Source organism: Bombina bombina, chromosome 6, assembly GCF_027579735.1.
Source record: "Bombina bombina isolate aBomBom1 chromosome 6, aBomBom1.pri, whole genome shotgun sequence".
Lineage (NCBI taxonomy): Eukaryota > Metazoa > Chordata > Amphibia > Anura > Bombinatoridae > Bombina > Bombina bombina.
The window spans coordinates 473896894-473913441 of NC_069504.1; the positions used below are offsets into that span (position 1 = coordinate 473896894).

At 41.7% G+C, this 16548-nt stretch overlaps 1 protein-coding gene across 3 annotated transcripts in view; it reads right to left on the minus strand.

The window, feature by feature from the left end:
* LOC128663107 (mucosa-associated lymphoid tissue lymphoma translocation protein 1 homolog) overlaps window positions 1-16548 on the minus strand; it is a 167587-nt gene that overhangs the window by 47949 nt on the left and 103090 nt on the right. The gene's annotated exons all lie outside the window — the stretch shown is intronic.

The window sequence follows — 16548 nt, forward strand, 5'->3', positions numbered from 1 at the left end:
CGCATTCCCCCATAGAAGTCAATGAAGCAAAAAATGTGTGTGCAGGGGTGATTGGGGGAGATTCTACTCATGCACAAACTCGATCGCATATTTCACATTGCAGAATTTATTTATTCATAAATACATATTTCTACATATATCTGATGGTATTTTGGTACAATTTATTTCTATGCCTATAGATGATTATATATAGGTATGTATATATGTGTGTGTATATATATATATATATATATATATATATATATATATATATATATATATATATATATATACGGTATATATATATATATATATATATAATTAAAAATACATAGAACCCGTATTCTGCTATGTGTTGAACATTGGAATGTGAAATATTTACAGTAAATACACAGTATAACACTTTCTTTAATATGAATATTGCATAAATATGCTTTTTTCATGTTTTCATCTACTTATGCGTTACTGTTAGCAAGCCACTCATAATCTGTCCCTTAATTGTTCTGTTACAATGTCCCTTGAAAATGTATTTCAAATATTGTCAGATTATGTTTAATCTATACTCTTGCCCCCCCCCGCCAGTATTGCTCTAGTTTCTCACTTGATGTTATTGGTACATGTAATGTCTCATAACTGCTCCATAAAACAACTCCCTAAAACCCATCTCTATTAACACTGCAAAATATTACCCAAAGAAACACCTCTATCTAATCACCCTACTTGTGGCAGAAAATCCCTTGCTGTATTCCTATTCATATAGGCCTAGATTTGGAGTTCGGCGGTAAAAGGGCTGCTAACGCTCCGCGGGCTTTTTTCTGGCCGCACCATAAATTTAACTCTGGTATCGAGAGTTTAATCAAATGCTGCGTTAGGCTCCAAAAAAGGAGCGTAGAGCATTTTTACCGCAAATGCAACTCTCGATACCAGAGTTGCTTACGGACGCGGCCGGCCTCAAAAACGTGCTCGTGCACGATTCCCCCATAGGAAACAATGGGGCTGTTTGAGCTGAAAAAAAAACTAACACCTGCAAAAAAGCAGCGTTCAGCTCCTAACGCAGCCCCATTGTTTCCTATGGGGAAACACTTCCTACGTCTGCACCTAACACTCTAACATGTACCCCGAGTCTAAACACCCCTAACCTTACACTTATTAACCCCTAATCTGCCGCCCCCGCTATCGCTGACGCCTGCATATTTTTTTAAACCCCTAATCTGCCGCTCCGTAAACCGCTGCAACCTACGTTATCCCTATGTACCCCTAATCTGCTGCCCTAACATCGCCGACCCCTATATTATATTTATTAACCCCTAATCTGCCCCCCTCAACGTCGCCGACACCTGCCTACACTTATTAACCCCTAATCTGCCGAGCGGACCTGAGCGCTACTATAATAAAGTTATTAACCCCTAATCCGCCTCACTAACCCTATCATAAATAGTATTAACCCCTAATCTGCCCTCCCTAACATCGCCGACACCTAACTTCAATTATTAACCCCTAATCTGCCGACCGGAGCTCACCGCTATTCTAATAAATGTATTAACCCCTAAAGCTAAGTCTAACCCTAACACTAACGCCCCCCTAAGTTAAATATAATTTTTATCTAACGAAATAAATTAACTCTTATTAAATAAATGATTCCTATTTAAAGCTAAATACTTACCTGTAAAATACATCCTAATATAGCTACAATATAAATTATAATTATATTATAGCTATTTTAGGATTAATATTTATTTTACAGGTAACTTTGTAATTATTTTAACCAGGTACAATAGCTATTAAATAGTTAAGAACTATTTAATAGTTACCTAGTTAAAATAATAACAAAATTACCTGTAAAATAAGTCCTAACCTAAGATATAATTAAACCTAACACTACCCTATCAATAAAATAATTAAATAAACTACCTACAATTACCTACAATTAACCTAACACTACACTATCAATAAATTAATTAAATACAATTCCTACAAATAAATACAATTAAATAAACTAGCTAAAGTACAAAAAATAAAAAAGATCTAAGTTACAGAAAATAAAAAAATATTTACAAACATAATAAAAATATTACAACAATTTTAAACTAATTACACCTACTCTAAGCCCCCTAATAAAATAACAAAGCCCCCCAAAATAAAAAATTCCCTACCCTATTCTAAATTAAAAAAGTTACAAGCTCTTTTACCTTACCAGCCCTGAACAGGGCCCTTTGCGGGGCATGCCCCAAGAATTTCAGCTCTTTTGCCTGTAAAAGAATAAATACAATACCCCCCCCCCAACATTACAACCCACCACCCACATACCCCTAATCTAACCCAAACCCCCCTTAAATAAACCTAACACTAAGCCCCTGAAGATCTTCCTACCTTGTCTTCACCATACCAGGTTCACCGATCCGTCCTGAAGAGCTCCTCCGATGTCCTGATCCAAGCCCAAGCGGGGGCTGAAGAGGTCCATGATCCGGTCAAAGTCTTCATCCAAGCGGGGCAGAAGAGGATCTTCCATCCGATTGAAGTCATCATCCAGGCGGCATCTTCTATGGTCTTCCATCCGGAGCGAAGCGGCAGGATCCTGAAGACCTCCAGCGCGGAACATCCATCCGGACCGACGACTGAACGACGAATGACTGTTCCTTTAAGGGACGTCATCCAAGATGGCGTCCCTCGAATTCCGATTGGCTGATAGGATTCTATCAGCCAATCGGAATTAAGGTAGGAATTTTCTGATTGGCTGATGGAATCAGCCAATCAGAATCAAGTTCAATCCGATTGGCTGATCCAATCAGCCAATCAGATTGAGCTTGCATTCTATTGGCTGTTCCGATCAGCCAATAGAATGCGAGCTCAATCTGATTGGCTGATTGGATCAGCCAATCGGATTGAACTTGATTCTGATTGGCTGATTCCATCAGCCAATCAGAAAATTCCTACCTTAATTCCGATTGGCTGATAGAATCCTATCAGCCAATCGGAATTCGAGGGACGCCATCTTGGATGACGTCCCTTAAAGGAACAGTCATTCGTCGTTCAGTCGTCGGTCCGGATGGATGTTCCGCGCTGGAGGTCTTCAGGATCCTGCCGCTTCGCTCCGGATGGAAGACCATAGAAGATGCCGCCTGGATGATGACTTCAATCGGATGGAAGATCCTCTTCTGCCCAGCTTGGATGAAGACTTTGACCGGATCATGGACCTCTTCAGCCCCCGCTTGGGCTTGGATCAGGACATCGGAGGAGCTCTTCAGGACGGATCGGTGAACCTGGTATGGTGAAGACAAGGTAGGAAGATCTTCAGGGGCTTAGTGTTAGGTTTATTTAAGGGGGGTTTGGGTTAGATTAGGGGTATGTGGGTGGTGGGTTGTAATGTTGGGGGGGGGTATTGTATTTATTCTTTTACAGGCAAAAGAGCTGAAATTCTTGGGGCATGCCCCGCAAAGGGCCCTGTTCAGGGCTGGTAAGGTAAAAGAGCTTGTAACTTTTTTAATTTAGAATAGGGTAGGGAATTTTTTATTTTGGGGGGCTTTGTTATTTTATTAGGGGGCTTAGAGTAGGTGTAATTAGTTTAAAATTGTTGTAATATTTTTATTATGTTTGTAAATATTTTTTTATTTTCTGTAACTTAGATCTTTTTTATTTTTTGTACTTTAGCTAGTTTATTTAATTGTATTTATTTGTAGGAATTGTATTTAATTAATTTATTGATAGTGTAGTGTTAGGTTAATTGTAGGTAATTGTAGGTAGTTTATTTAATTATTTTATTGATAGGGTAGTGTTAGGTTTAATTATATCTTAGGTTAGGACTTATTTTACAGGTAATTTTGTTATTATTTTAACTAGGTAACTATTAAATAGTTCTTAACTATTTAATAGCTATTGTACCTGGTTAAAATAATTACAAAGTTACCTGTAAAATAAATATTAATCCTAAAATAGCTATAATATAATTATAATTTATATTGTAGCTATATTAGGATGTATTTTACAGGTAAGTATTTAGCTTTAAATAGGAATCATTTATTTAATAAGAGTTAATTTATTTCGTTAGATAAAAATTATATTTAACTTAGGGGGGTGTTAGTGTTAGGGTTAGACTTAGCTTTAGGGGTTAATACATTTATTAGAATAGCGGTGAGCTCCGGTCGGCAGATTAGGGGTTAATAATTGAAGTTAGGTGTCGGCGATGTTAGGGAGGGCAGATTAGGGGTTAATACTATTTATGATAGGGTTAGTGAGGCGGGTTAGGGGTTCATAACTTTATTATAGTAGCGCTCAGGTCCGCTCGGCAGATTAGGGGTTTATAAGTGTAGGCAGGTGTCGGCGACGTTGAGGGGGGCAGATTAGGGGTTAATAAATATAATATAGGGGTCGGCGATGTTAGGGGTAGCCGATTAGGGGTACATAGGGATAACGTAGGTGGCGGCGATTTGCGGTCGGAAGATTAGGGGTTAATTATTTTAAGTAGCTTGCGGCGACGTTGTGGGGGGCAAGTTAGGGGTTAAGAAATATAATATAGGGGTCGGCGGGGTTAGGGGCAGCAGATTAGGGGTACATAAGTATAACGTAGGTGGCGGTCGGCAGATTAGGGGTTAAAAATTTAAATCGAGTGGCGGCGATGTGGGGGGACCTCGGTTTAGGGGTACATAGGTAGTTTATGGGTGTTAGTGTACTTTAGGGTACAGTAGTTAAGAGCTTTATAAACCGGCGTTAGCCAGAAAGCTCTTAACTCCTGCTATTTTCAGGCGGCTGGAATTTTGTCGTTAGAGCTCTAACGCTCACTTCAGAAACGACTCTAAATACCAGCGTTAGAAAGATCCCATTGAAAAGATAGGCTACGCAAATGGCGTAGGGGGATCTGCGGTATGGAAAAGTCGCGGCTGAAAAGTGAGCGTTAGACCCTTTAATCACTGACTCCAAATACCAGCGGGCGGCCAAAACCAGCGTTAGGAGCCTCTAACGCTGGTTTTGACGGCTACCGCCGAACTCCAAATCTAGGCCATAGTGATTTTAGGCCAAGCTATACATTGAATGTAAATTCTTTGTTTATAATATTTTATATTTTTTTTGGTATGCAAGGGCTTTGTGTCAGTTGCACATATATTTTTGGAAGCTGAGACAGATAAAAGGTACAAAAACATGTCAAATGTATAAATATATTTCTGGGTTTTTTTTGTTTTTGTTTTTTTTTGTTCTCTTTTGTTAATATGTAAATCAGTTGTAATAATTTATGTCTGAACATTTTTATAAAGTGTTTTCTACTATTGATCCATGTAACCTATCTTTGCTAGTGCTGTTTTCATTGTAATCTTTCCCAGTTATGGGGCCGATTTATCATGGCCTGAATGGGGGCAAATACCCCTGTTTCCGTGCGAGCCTTCAGGCTCACCGGAAGCAGGAATTAAGCATATGCTGTCTGGCTAAAGCGTATCATGTCTGCCAGACATTGATAAATCGGCCCCAATGTCTCAGATTAAAGGGACATGTCACCCTATAAAAAGGTGAAAATATCACATGAATATCTCCTTGTAAAAAGGGAAGATATTTTACCTCAAAATTTGCTCAGTAGCCACATCCCATTGTAAAGGTATTTTCAGCATCCAATCAAGATGCTTGACCTATGACTTTCAAGGGAGCATGTCATTTCCTTCCATCTTCAGTTTAAAGAAGTGTAGCATGAAAAAATATTTTGAGATTTTGGTGAAGTCCAATGAGATCACAGTAAAAGTGTCAAATCAACACTAATGATGCTGATTGTCTGTTATTTTTTCACCCTGCAGATGACAGGCAAAAGAGTAGATGAGGGATAGCTGTTCACAGTGCTCTTTGGAAAGCTTTGGAAATTTTGAGGTTAAATATCTTCCTTTTTCAAAAAGAGATGTGATTTTTAGTAAGCATGTTATAGAGATGCTGCGTCACTTTCAAGACATTTAGCATATGGGTATGCTTTGCTGTCCCTTTATAATGTATACAATGTTCACAATAACTACTTGAGCATAACTGACATATATTCATGGATACTAACTAGACACTGTTTGCTGAAAGTAGTCAGAGGGGCAGTGTTTATTGTTCTACTAGTGGGAAAGCCTGCCCAGAGGGCAGTCTATTGTGGTGATGGAACCACCCTGCCATTTTTAGAAGGGCAGTCTATTGTGGTGACGGAACCACCCTGCCATTTTTAGAAGGGTAGTCTATTGTGGTGACGGAACCACCCTGCCATTTTCGGAATCCACCTGGATGCAGCTTACGCTGCATCCAGGTGGATTCTTTCACCACCTCTTTTGCTCTCTCTCCCCCTCTCTTTTGCTTTTTCTCCCCCCTGTCTTTTGATTTTTCTCCCCCCTCTCTTTTGTTCTCTATCTCTCTCCCCCCTCTCTTTTGTTCTCTCTCTCTCTCCCCTTCTCTTTTGCTCTCTCTCTCTCCCCTCTCTCTCTCTCTCTCCCCCCTCTCTTTTGCTCTCTCTCCCCCCTCTCTTTTGCTCTCTCTCCCCCTCTCTTTTGCTCTCTCTCCCCCTCTCTTTTGCTCTATTTCTCCCCCTTCTCTTTTGCTCTCCCTCTCCCCCTTCTCTTTTGCTCGCTCTCTCTCCCCTTCTCTTTTGCTCTCCCTCTCTCCCTTCTCTTTTGCTCTCCCTCTCCCTTCTCTTTTGCTCTCTTTCTCTTCCCTCTCTCTTTTGCTCTCTCTCTCCCCCCTCTCTTTTGCTCTCTCTCCCCCTCTCTTTTGCTCTCTCTCCCCCTCTCTTTCTCCCCCTCTCTTTTGCTCTCTTTCTCCCCCTTCTCTTTTGCTCGCTCTCTCTTTTGATCTCTCTCCCCCTTTCCTTTTTTTTTTGTATTAGGGCACTCCCTCTCCTTCCCTGCTGAGCCGCCCACCCGCCCACACCTCCCGGCGGCACCAGCAGCAGATCGTTACAGACGGTGACACACACAGTGTCACCGTCTGTAACGATCAGGTATTGGCCTCATATGGAAGCAGAGCACCGATCACGCTCTGGCTCAATATGCGGCAGATGCCTGAAGCTTCAGCTCTCAGCTGTTATGTTACAGCTGAGAGTTGGAGCTCCTGAAGCTGTTTCGCTCTGAAGTGGCTGCGCGCGCATCCAACATTTCTTTGAGGATGTGTGCGTAACTGCCGACGGCGATGGACGCGTTACAAACGCGATTATAGTTTAAATTAAAAGAATTTCAAGTTGCATGCAAAATGATTTGTGATAAATCAAGAACAACATGACATTTATATTTAGCTATAGCAAGATAAATTGCTAAGCTGTTCATGAAAACTGTATTTTGTGTACTTAAAAGAGGAAGTGTAGTATGCAGAAATGGCAGGTGCCAGCACATTTTTCCTCTTTTGTATACGTGGAAGGGTCTTATGACTTATATCAGATATAGTTTAAATGACAGATTCGCATGAATGATTTGGAGAAGTTGTGGGAAGATTCTTTTGCTTTTAATCTTTCTTAATCAATAACCTCATTCTGTCTGGCTTTGTAATGTATGTCATGTCAATTTATGTTTTAAACTTCCTCTTTTAAGTACCCAACTTTAGATAATAGAAGAAATGATGCCTAAGCATAAAGATGCAAAAACAGTTTGTTTTTCATACTTTTGCTATTTAAAGGGACAGTCTACACCTTAGTCATCTTAAAGTCTTACTTTACATTAAGCTGCAAATATCCTTTCTCCAACATAGGTGTGTCCGGTCCACGGCGTCATCCTTACTTGTGGGATATTCTCTTCCCCAACAGGAAATGGCAAAGAGCCCAGCAAAGCTGGTCACATGATCCCTCCTAGGCTCCGCCTACCCCAGTCATTCTCTTTGCCGTTGTACAGGCAACATCTCCACGGAGATGGCTTAGAGTTTTTTAGTGTTTAACTGTAGTTTTTCATTATTCAATCAAGAGTTTGTTATTTTCAAATAGTGCTGGTACGTACTATTTACTCAGAAACAGAAAAGAGATGAAGAATTCTGTTTGTATGAGGAAAATGATTTTAGCAACCGTAACTAAAATCCATGGCTGTTCCACACAGGACTGTTGAGAGCAATTAACTTCAGTTGGGGGAACAGTTTGCAGTCCTTTGCTGCTTGAGGTATGACACATTCTAACAAGACGATGTAATGCTGGAAGCTGTCATTTTCCCTATGGGATCCGGTAAGCCATGTTTATTACGATTGTAAATAAGGGCTTCACAAGGGCTTATTTAGACTGTAGACCTTTTTTGGGCTAAATCGATTGATATTAACACTTATTTAGCCTTGAGGAATCATTTATTCTGGGTATTTTGATATAATAATATCGGCAGGCATTGTTTTAGACACCTTATTCTTTAGGGGCTTTCCCTAAGCATAGGCAGAGTCTCATTTTCGCGCCGGTGTTGCGCACTTGTTTTTGAGAGGCATGGCATGCAGTCGCATGTGAGAGGAGCTCTGATACTTATAAAAGACTTCTGAAGGCGTCATTTGGTATCGTATTCCCCTTTGGGTTTGGTTGGGTCTCAGCAAAGCAGATACCAGGGACTGTAAAGGGGTTAAAGCTTAAAACGGCTCCGGTTCCGTTATTTTAAGGGTTAAAGCTTCCAAAATTGGTGTGCAATATTTTCAAGGCTTTAAGACACTGTGGTGAAAGTTTGGTGAATTTTGAACAATTCCTTCATGTTTTTTCGCAATTGCAGTAATAAAGTGTGTTCAGTTTAAAATTTAAAGTGACAGTAACGGTTTTATTTCAAAACGTTTTTTGTACTTTCTTATCAAGTTTATGCCTGTTTAACATGTCTGAACTACCAGATAGACTGTGTTCTGAATGTGGGGAAGCCAGAATTCCTATTCATTTAAATAAATGTGATTTATGTGATAATGACAATGATGCCCAAGATGATTCCTCAAGTGAGGGGAGTAAGCATGGTACCGCATCATTCCCTCCTTCGTCTACATGAGTCTTGCCCACTCAGGAGGCCCCTAGTACATCTAGCGCGCCAATACTCCTTACTATGCAACAATTAACGGCTGTAATGGATAATTCTGTCAAAAACATTTTAGCCAAAATGAACCCTTGTCAGCGTAAGCGTGGATGCTCTGTTTTAGTTACTGAAGAGCATGACGACGCTGATACTAATATCTCTGAAGGGCCCCTAACCCAATCTGAGGGGGCCAGGGAGGTTTTGTCTGAGGGAGAAATTACTGATTTAGGGAACATTTCTCAGCAGGCTGAATCTGATGTGATTACTTTTAAATTTAAATTGGAACATCTCCGCATTTTGCTTAAGGAGGTATTATCCACTCTGGATGATTGTGAAAATTTGGTCATCCCAGAGAAACTATGTAAAATGGACAAGTTCCTAGAGGTGCCGGGGCTCCCAGAAGCTTTTCCTATACCCAAGCGGGTGGCGGACATTGTTAATAAAGAATGGGAAAGGCCCGGTATTCCTTTCGTCCCTCCCCCCATATTTAAAAAATTGTTTCCTATGGTCGACCCCAGAAAGGACTTATGGCAGTCAGTCCCCAAGGTCGAGGGAGCAGTTTCTACTTTAAACAAACGCACCACTATTCCCATAGAGGATAGTTGTGCTTTCAAAGATCCTATGGATAAAAAATTAGAAGGTTTGCTTAAAAAGATGTTTGTTCAGCAGGGTTACCTTCTACAACCCATTTCATGCATTGTCCCTGTCACTACAGCCGCATATTTCTGGTTTGATGAACTGATTAAGGTGCTCGATAGTGACTCTCCTCCTTATGAGGAGATTATGGACAGAGTCAATGCTCTCAAATTGGCTAATTCTTTCACTCTAGACGCCTCTTTGCAATTGGCTAAGTTAGCGGCTAAGAATTCTGGGTTTGCTATTGTGGCGCGCAGAGCGCTTTGGTTGAAATCTTGGTCGGCTGATGCGTCTTCCAAGAACAAGCTACTAAACATTCCTTTCAAGGGGAAAACGCTGTTTGGTCCTGACTTGAAAGAGATTATCTCTGATATCACTGGGGGTAAGGGCCATGCCCTTCCTCAGGATCGGCCTTTCAAGGCAAAAAATAGACCTAATTTTCGTCCCTTTCGTAAAAACGGACCAGCCCAAGGTGCTACGTCCTCTAAGCAAGAGGGTAATACTTCTCAGGCCAAGCCAGCTTGGAGACCAATGCAAGGCTGGAACAAGGGAAAGCAGGCCAAGAAACCTGCCACTGCTACCAAGACAGCATGAAATATTGGCCCCCGATCCGGGACCGGATCTGGTGGGGGGCAGACTCTCTCTCTTCGCTCAGGCTTGGGCAAGAGATGTTCTGGATCCTTGGGCGCTAGAAATAGTCTCCCAGGGTTATCTTCTGGAATTCAAGGGACTTCCCCCAAGGGGGAGGTTCCACAGGTCTCAGTTGTCTTCAGACCACATAAAAAGACAAGCGTTCTTACATTGTGTAGAAGACCTGTTAAAAATGGGAGTGATTCATCCTGTTCCATTGAGAGAACAAGGGATGGGGTTCTACTCCAATCTGTTCATAGTTCCCAAAAAAGAGGGAACGTTCAGACCAATCCTAGATCTCAAGATCTTAAACAAATTTCTCAAGGTCCCATCGTTCAAGATGGAAACCATTCGAACTATCCTTCCTTCCATCCAGGAAGGTCAATTCATGACCACGGTGGATTTAAAGGATGCGTATCTACATATTCCTATCCACAAGGAACATCATCGGTTCCTAAGGTTTGCATTCCTGGACAAACATTACCAGTTCGTGGCGCTTCCTTTCGGATTAGCCACTGCTCCAAGGATTTTCACAAAGGTACTAGGGTCCCTTCTAGCGGTGCTAAGACCAAGGGGCATTGCAGTAGTACCTTACCTGGACGACATTCTGATTCAAGCGTCGTCCCTCCCTCGAGCAAAGGCTCACACGGACATCGTCCTGGCCTTTCTCAGATCTCACGGCTGGAAAGTGAACGTGGAAAAGAGTTCTCTATCCCCGTCAACAAGGGTTCCCTTCTTGGGAACAATTATAGACTCCTCAGAAATGAGGATTTTTCTAACAGAGGCCAGAAAGACAAAACTTCTGGACTCTTGTCGAATACTTCATTCCGTTCCTCTTCCTTCCGTAGCTCAGTGCATGGAAGTGATCGGGTTGATGGTAGCGGCAATGGACATAGTTCCTTTTGCGCGCATTCATCTAAGACCATTACAACTGTGCATGCTCAGTCAGTGGAATGGGGACTATACAGACTTGTCTCCAAAGATACAAGTAAATCAGAGGACCAGAGACTCACTCCGTTGGTGGCTGTCCCTGGACAACCTGTCACGAGGGATGACATTCCGCAGACCAGAGTGGGTCATTGTCACGACCGACGCCAGTCTGATGGGCTGGGGCGCGGTCTGGGGATCCCTGAAAGCTCAGGGTCTTTGGTCTCGGGAAGAATCTCTTCTACCGATAAATATTCTGGAACTGAGAGCGATATTCAATGCTCTCAAGGCTTGGCCTCAGCTAGCGAGGACCAAGTTCATACGGTTTCAATCAGACAACATGACGACTGTTGCGTACATCAACCATCAGGGGGGAACAAGGAGTTCCCTAGCGATGGAAGAAGTGACCAAGATTATTCTATGGGCGGAGTCTCACTCCTGCCACCTGTCTGCTATCCACATCCCGGGAGTGGAAAATTGGGAAGCGGATTTTCTGAGTCGTCAGACATTGCATCCGGGGGAGTGGGAACTCCATCCGGAAATCTTTGCCCAAGTCACTCAACTATGGGGCATTCCAGACATGGATCTGATGGCCTCTCGTCAGAACTTCAAAGTTCCTTGCTACGGGTCCAGATCCAGGGATCCCAAGGCGGCTCTAGTGGATGCACTAGTAGCACCTTGGACCTTCAAACTAGCTTATGTGTTCCCGCCGTTTCCTCTCATCCCCAGGCTGGTAGCCAGGATCAATCAGGAGAGGGCGTCGGTGATCTTGATAGCTCCTGCGTGGCCACGCAGGACTTGGTATGCAGATCTGGTGAATATGTCATCGGCTCCACCTTGGAAGCTACCTTTGAGACGAGACCTTCTTGTTCAGGGTCCGTTCGAACATCCGAATCTGGTTTCACTCCAGCTGACTGCTTGGAGATTGAACGCTTGATTTTATCGAAGCGAGGTTTCTCAGATTCTGTTATCGATACTCTTGTTCAGGCCAGAAAGCCTGTAACTAGAAAGATTTACCACAAAATTTGGAAAAAATATATCTGTTGGTGTGAATCTAAAGGATTCCCTTGGGACAAGGTTAAGATTCCTAGGATTCTATCCTTCCTTCAAGAAGGATTGGAAAAAGGATTATCGGCAAGTTCCCTGAAGGGACAGATTTCTGCCTTGTCGGTGTTACTTCACAAAAAACTGGCAGCTGTGCCAGATGTTCAAGCCTTTGTTCAGGCTCTGGTTAGAATCAAGCCTGTTTACAAACCTTTGACTCCTCCTTGGAGTCTCAATTTAGTTCTTTCAGTTCTTCAGGGGGTTCCGTTTGAACCCTTACATTCCGTTGATATTAAGTTATTATCTTGGAAAGTTTTGTTTTTAGTTGCAATTTCTTCTGCTAGAAGAGTTTCAGAATTATCTGCTCTGCAGTGTTCTCCTCCTTATCTGGTGTTCCATGCAGATAAGGTGGTTTTACGTACTAAACCTGGTTTTCTTCCAAAAGTTGTTTCTAACAAAAACATTAACCAGGAGATTATCGTACCTTCTCTGTGTCCGAAACCAGTTTCAAAGAAGGAACGCTTGTTGCACAATTTGGATGTTGTTCGCGCTCTAAAATTCTATTTAGATGCTACAAAGGATTTTAGACAAACATCTTCCTTGTTTGTTGTTTATTCAGGTAAAAGGAGAGGTCAAAAAGCAACTTCTACCTCTCTCTCTTTTTGGATTAAAAGCATCATCAGATTGGCTTACGAGACTGCCGGACGGCAGCCTCCCGAAAGAATCACAGCTCATTCCACTAGGGCTGTGGCTTCCACATGGGCCTTCAAGAACGAGGCTTCTGTTGATCAGATATGTAGGGCAGCGACTTGGTCTTCACTGCACACTTTTACCAAATTTTACAAGTTTGATACTTTTGCTTCTTCTGAGGCTATTTTTGGGAGAAAGGTTTTGCAAGCCGTGGTGCCTTCCATTTAGGTGACCTGATTTGCTCCCTCCCTTCATCCGTGTCCTAAAGCTTTGGTATTGGTTCCCACAAGTAAGGATGACGCCGTGGACCGGACACACCTATGTTGGAGAAAACAGAATTTATGTTTACCTGATAAATTTCTTTCTCCAACGGTGTGTCCGGTCCACGGCCCGCCCTGGTTTTTTAATCAGGTCTGATAATTTATTTTCTCTAACTACAGTCACCACGGTACCATATGGTTTCTCCTATGCTATTATTCCTCCTTAACGTCGGTCGAATGACTGGGGTAGGCGGAGCCTAGGAGGGATCATGTGACCAGCTTTGCTGGGCTCTTTGCCATTTCCTGTTGGGGAAGAGAATATCCCACAAGTAAGGATGACGCCGTGGACCGGACACACCGTTGGAGAAAGAAATTTATCAGGTAAACATAAATTCTGTTTTTGCATCCTATTTTAAATCATGCAGCAGTAACAGTAAAAAGTTATTTGAAAATTAATATTGTTTCTGATCACTTTAAAATGGCTGCCAAGCTCTGCCCACTGATGACATCACTATCTGGGATGCATTAAAGGATTCACTAGTTACAAAAGACTCATGCTATTCAGCAGAGAGCATAGATGCAGCCCAGATCATGATGTCATCAGTGGGCAGAGCTTGGCAGCCATTTCAAAGTGACCAGAAACAATATTAATTTTGAAACAACTGTTTTACAGTTTCTGCTGCATGATAGAAAGGGTGCAGGAGGATATTTGCAGCTTAGCTTGATCCCAACAAACTGGACCAAATTGGACAGATCATTACAGAATTGTTTAGAAACTTTACATTCTAATATCAGTGTAAACTTAAGTTTTGTTATGATCCATAAAATAAATTATATCTATCTATATATTATTATTTTATTGTTTATAAAATATTTTACCAGGAAGGAGATTTGTCTTGTTTTCAAGTATCTCCTGGGTCCACAAAACATTGCATTGATACAATACATAATATATGCAAAAATTTAAAATAGAACAGGTAAGAAATATATAATCAACCATGACAAGTGCATTCTGTTTTGAGATATGTAGAGGGATCTCTTAAAGTATTTTAGGCTTGGGGAAGGTTTGAAATTGTGCGGGAGGTTGTTCCATATTTGTGGTGCTCTGTAGGAAAAGGAGGATTTAGCTGTTTTCTTTTTGTATGGAGGCAGACTAAATAATGTGCTGGTACTGGATCAGAGGTTATAGGAGGTGGGAACAGCCGGGGGAAAGCATTCTGCTCAGTTAGGGTGGGAGCTTCCCAGAAAAGCTCTTAAACACCGGGCTGGAAAGATGGAGGGGGCGTCTGGAATCCAGCGACAGCCAGTTTAGTTCTTTTAGCATGTCACAATGGTGGGTCTTTATATTGTAGCACAAAGCGGCAGAACGAGTTATACAATGTAATAAGTTTATTAAGGTGAGTTTGCGGTGCAGGTGCATATACTACATCCCCACAATCCATGATTGGCATCAGCATTTGCTGTACAATCTTTTCCTTTACTGTAGGGCTGAGGCAGGATTTGTTTCTGTGCAGGGCACCTAGTTTTGGATAAAATTTAGATGCAAGTTTTCTTCTGTTATGTGTGATCAGTCCACGGGTCATCATTACTTCTGGGATATAACTCCTCCCCAACAGGAAATGCAAGAGGATTCACCCAGCAGAGCTGCATATAGCTCCTCCCCTCTACGTCACTCCCAGTCATTCTCTTGCACCCAGCAACTAGATAGGATGTGTGAGAGGACTATGGTGATTATACTTAGTTTTTATAACTTCAATCAAAAGTTTGTTATTTTACAATAGCACCGGAGCGTGTTATTGCCTCTCTGGCAGAGTTTGAAGAAGAATCTACCAGAGTTTTTACTATGATTTTAACCGGAGTAGTTAAGATCATATTGCTGTTTCTCGGCCATCTGAGGGAGGTAAAAGCTTCAGATCAGGGGACAGCGGGCAGATGAATCTGCATTGAGGTATGTAGCAGTTTTTATTTTCTGAATGGAATTGATGAGAAAATCCTGCCATACCGTTATAATGACATGTATGTATACTCTACACTTCAGTATTCTGGGGATGGTATTTCACCGGAATTACTCTGTTAAAAGTACATTAAACCTTTTAATAGGTATTTATTATGTTAAACGTTTTTGCTGGAATGTAGAATCGTTTGCATTTTCTGAGGTACTGAGTGAATAAATATTTGGGCATTATTTTTCCACTTGGCAGTTGCTTGTTTTAATTGTGACAGTTTCGTTTCTCTCTCACTGCTGTGTGTGAGGGGGAGGGGCCGTTTTTGGCGCTCTTTGCTACGCATCAAAAAATTCCAGTCAGTTTCTCTTGTATTTCCTGCATGATCCGGTTCATCTCTAACAGATCTCAGGGGTCTTCAAACTTCTTTGGAGGGAGGTAGATTCTCTCAGCAGAGCTGTGAGACTTATATATTGACTGTGATTAAAAAACGTTGCTCTGTAATTTTTATGTTTCAAATTTAATTATTGTTACTTTACTATTGGGAACAAACCTTTGCTAAAAGTTGTGTTGTTTTTAAGGATTGATGCTATAACTGTCTTTCAGTTCATTATTTCAACTGTCATTTAATCGTTTAGTGCTTCTTTGAGGCACAGTACGTTTTTGTTAAATAAGATTGTAACCAAGTTGCAAGTTTATTGCTAGTGTGTTAAACATGTCTGATTCAGAGGAAGATATCTGTGTCATTTGTTCCAATGCCAAGGTGGAGCCCAATAGAAATTTATGTACTAACTGTATTGATGCTACTTTAAATAAAAGCCAATCTGTACAAATTGAACAAATTTCACCAAACAGCGAGGGGAGAGTTATGCCGACTAACTCGCCTCACGTGTCAGTACCTGCATCTCCCGCCCGGGAGGTGCGTGATATTATGGCGCCTAGTACATCTGGGCGGCCATTACAGATAACATTACAAGATATGGCTACTGTTATGACTGAAGTTTTGGCTAAATTACCAGAACTAAGAGGCAAGCGTGATCACTCTGGGGTGAGAACAGAGTGCGCTGATAATACTAGGGCCATGTCTGATACTGCGTCACAGCTTGCAGAACATGAGGACGGAGAGCTTCATTCTGTGGGTGATGGTTCTGATCCAAACAGATTGGATTCAGATATTTCAAATTTTAAATTTAAATTGGAGAACCTCCGTGTATTACTAGGGGAGGTTTTAGCGGCTCTTAATGATTGTAACACTGTTGCAATACCAGAAAAATTGTGTAGGTTGGATAAATACTTTGCGGTACCGGCGAGTACTGACGTTTTTCCTATACCTAAGAGACTAACTGAAATTGTTACTAAGGAGTGGGATAGACCCGGTGTGCCGTTCTCACCCCCTCCAATATTTAGAAAGATGTTTCCAATAGACGCCACCACACGGGACTTATGGCAAACGGTCCCTAAGGTGGAGGGAGCAGTTTCTACTTTAGCTAAGCG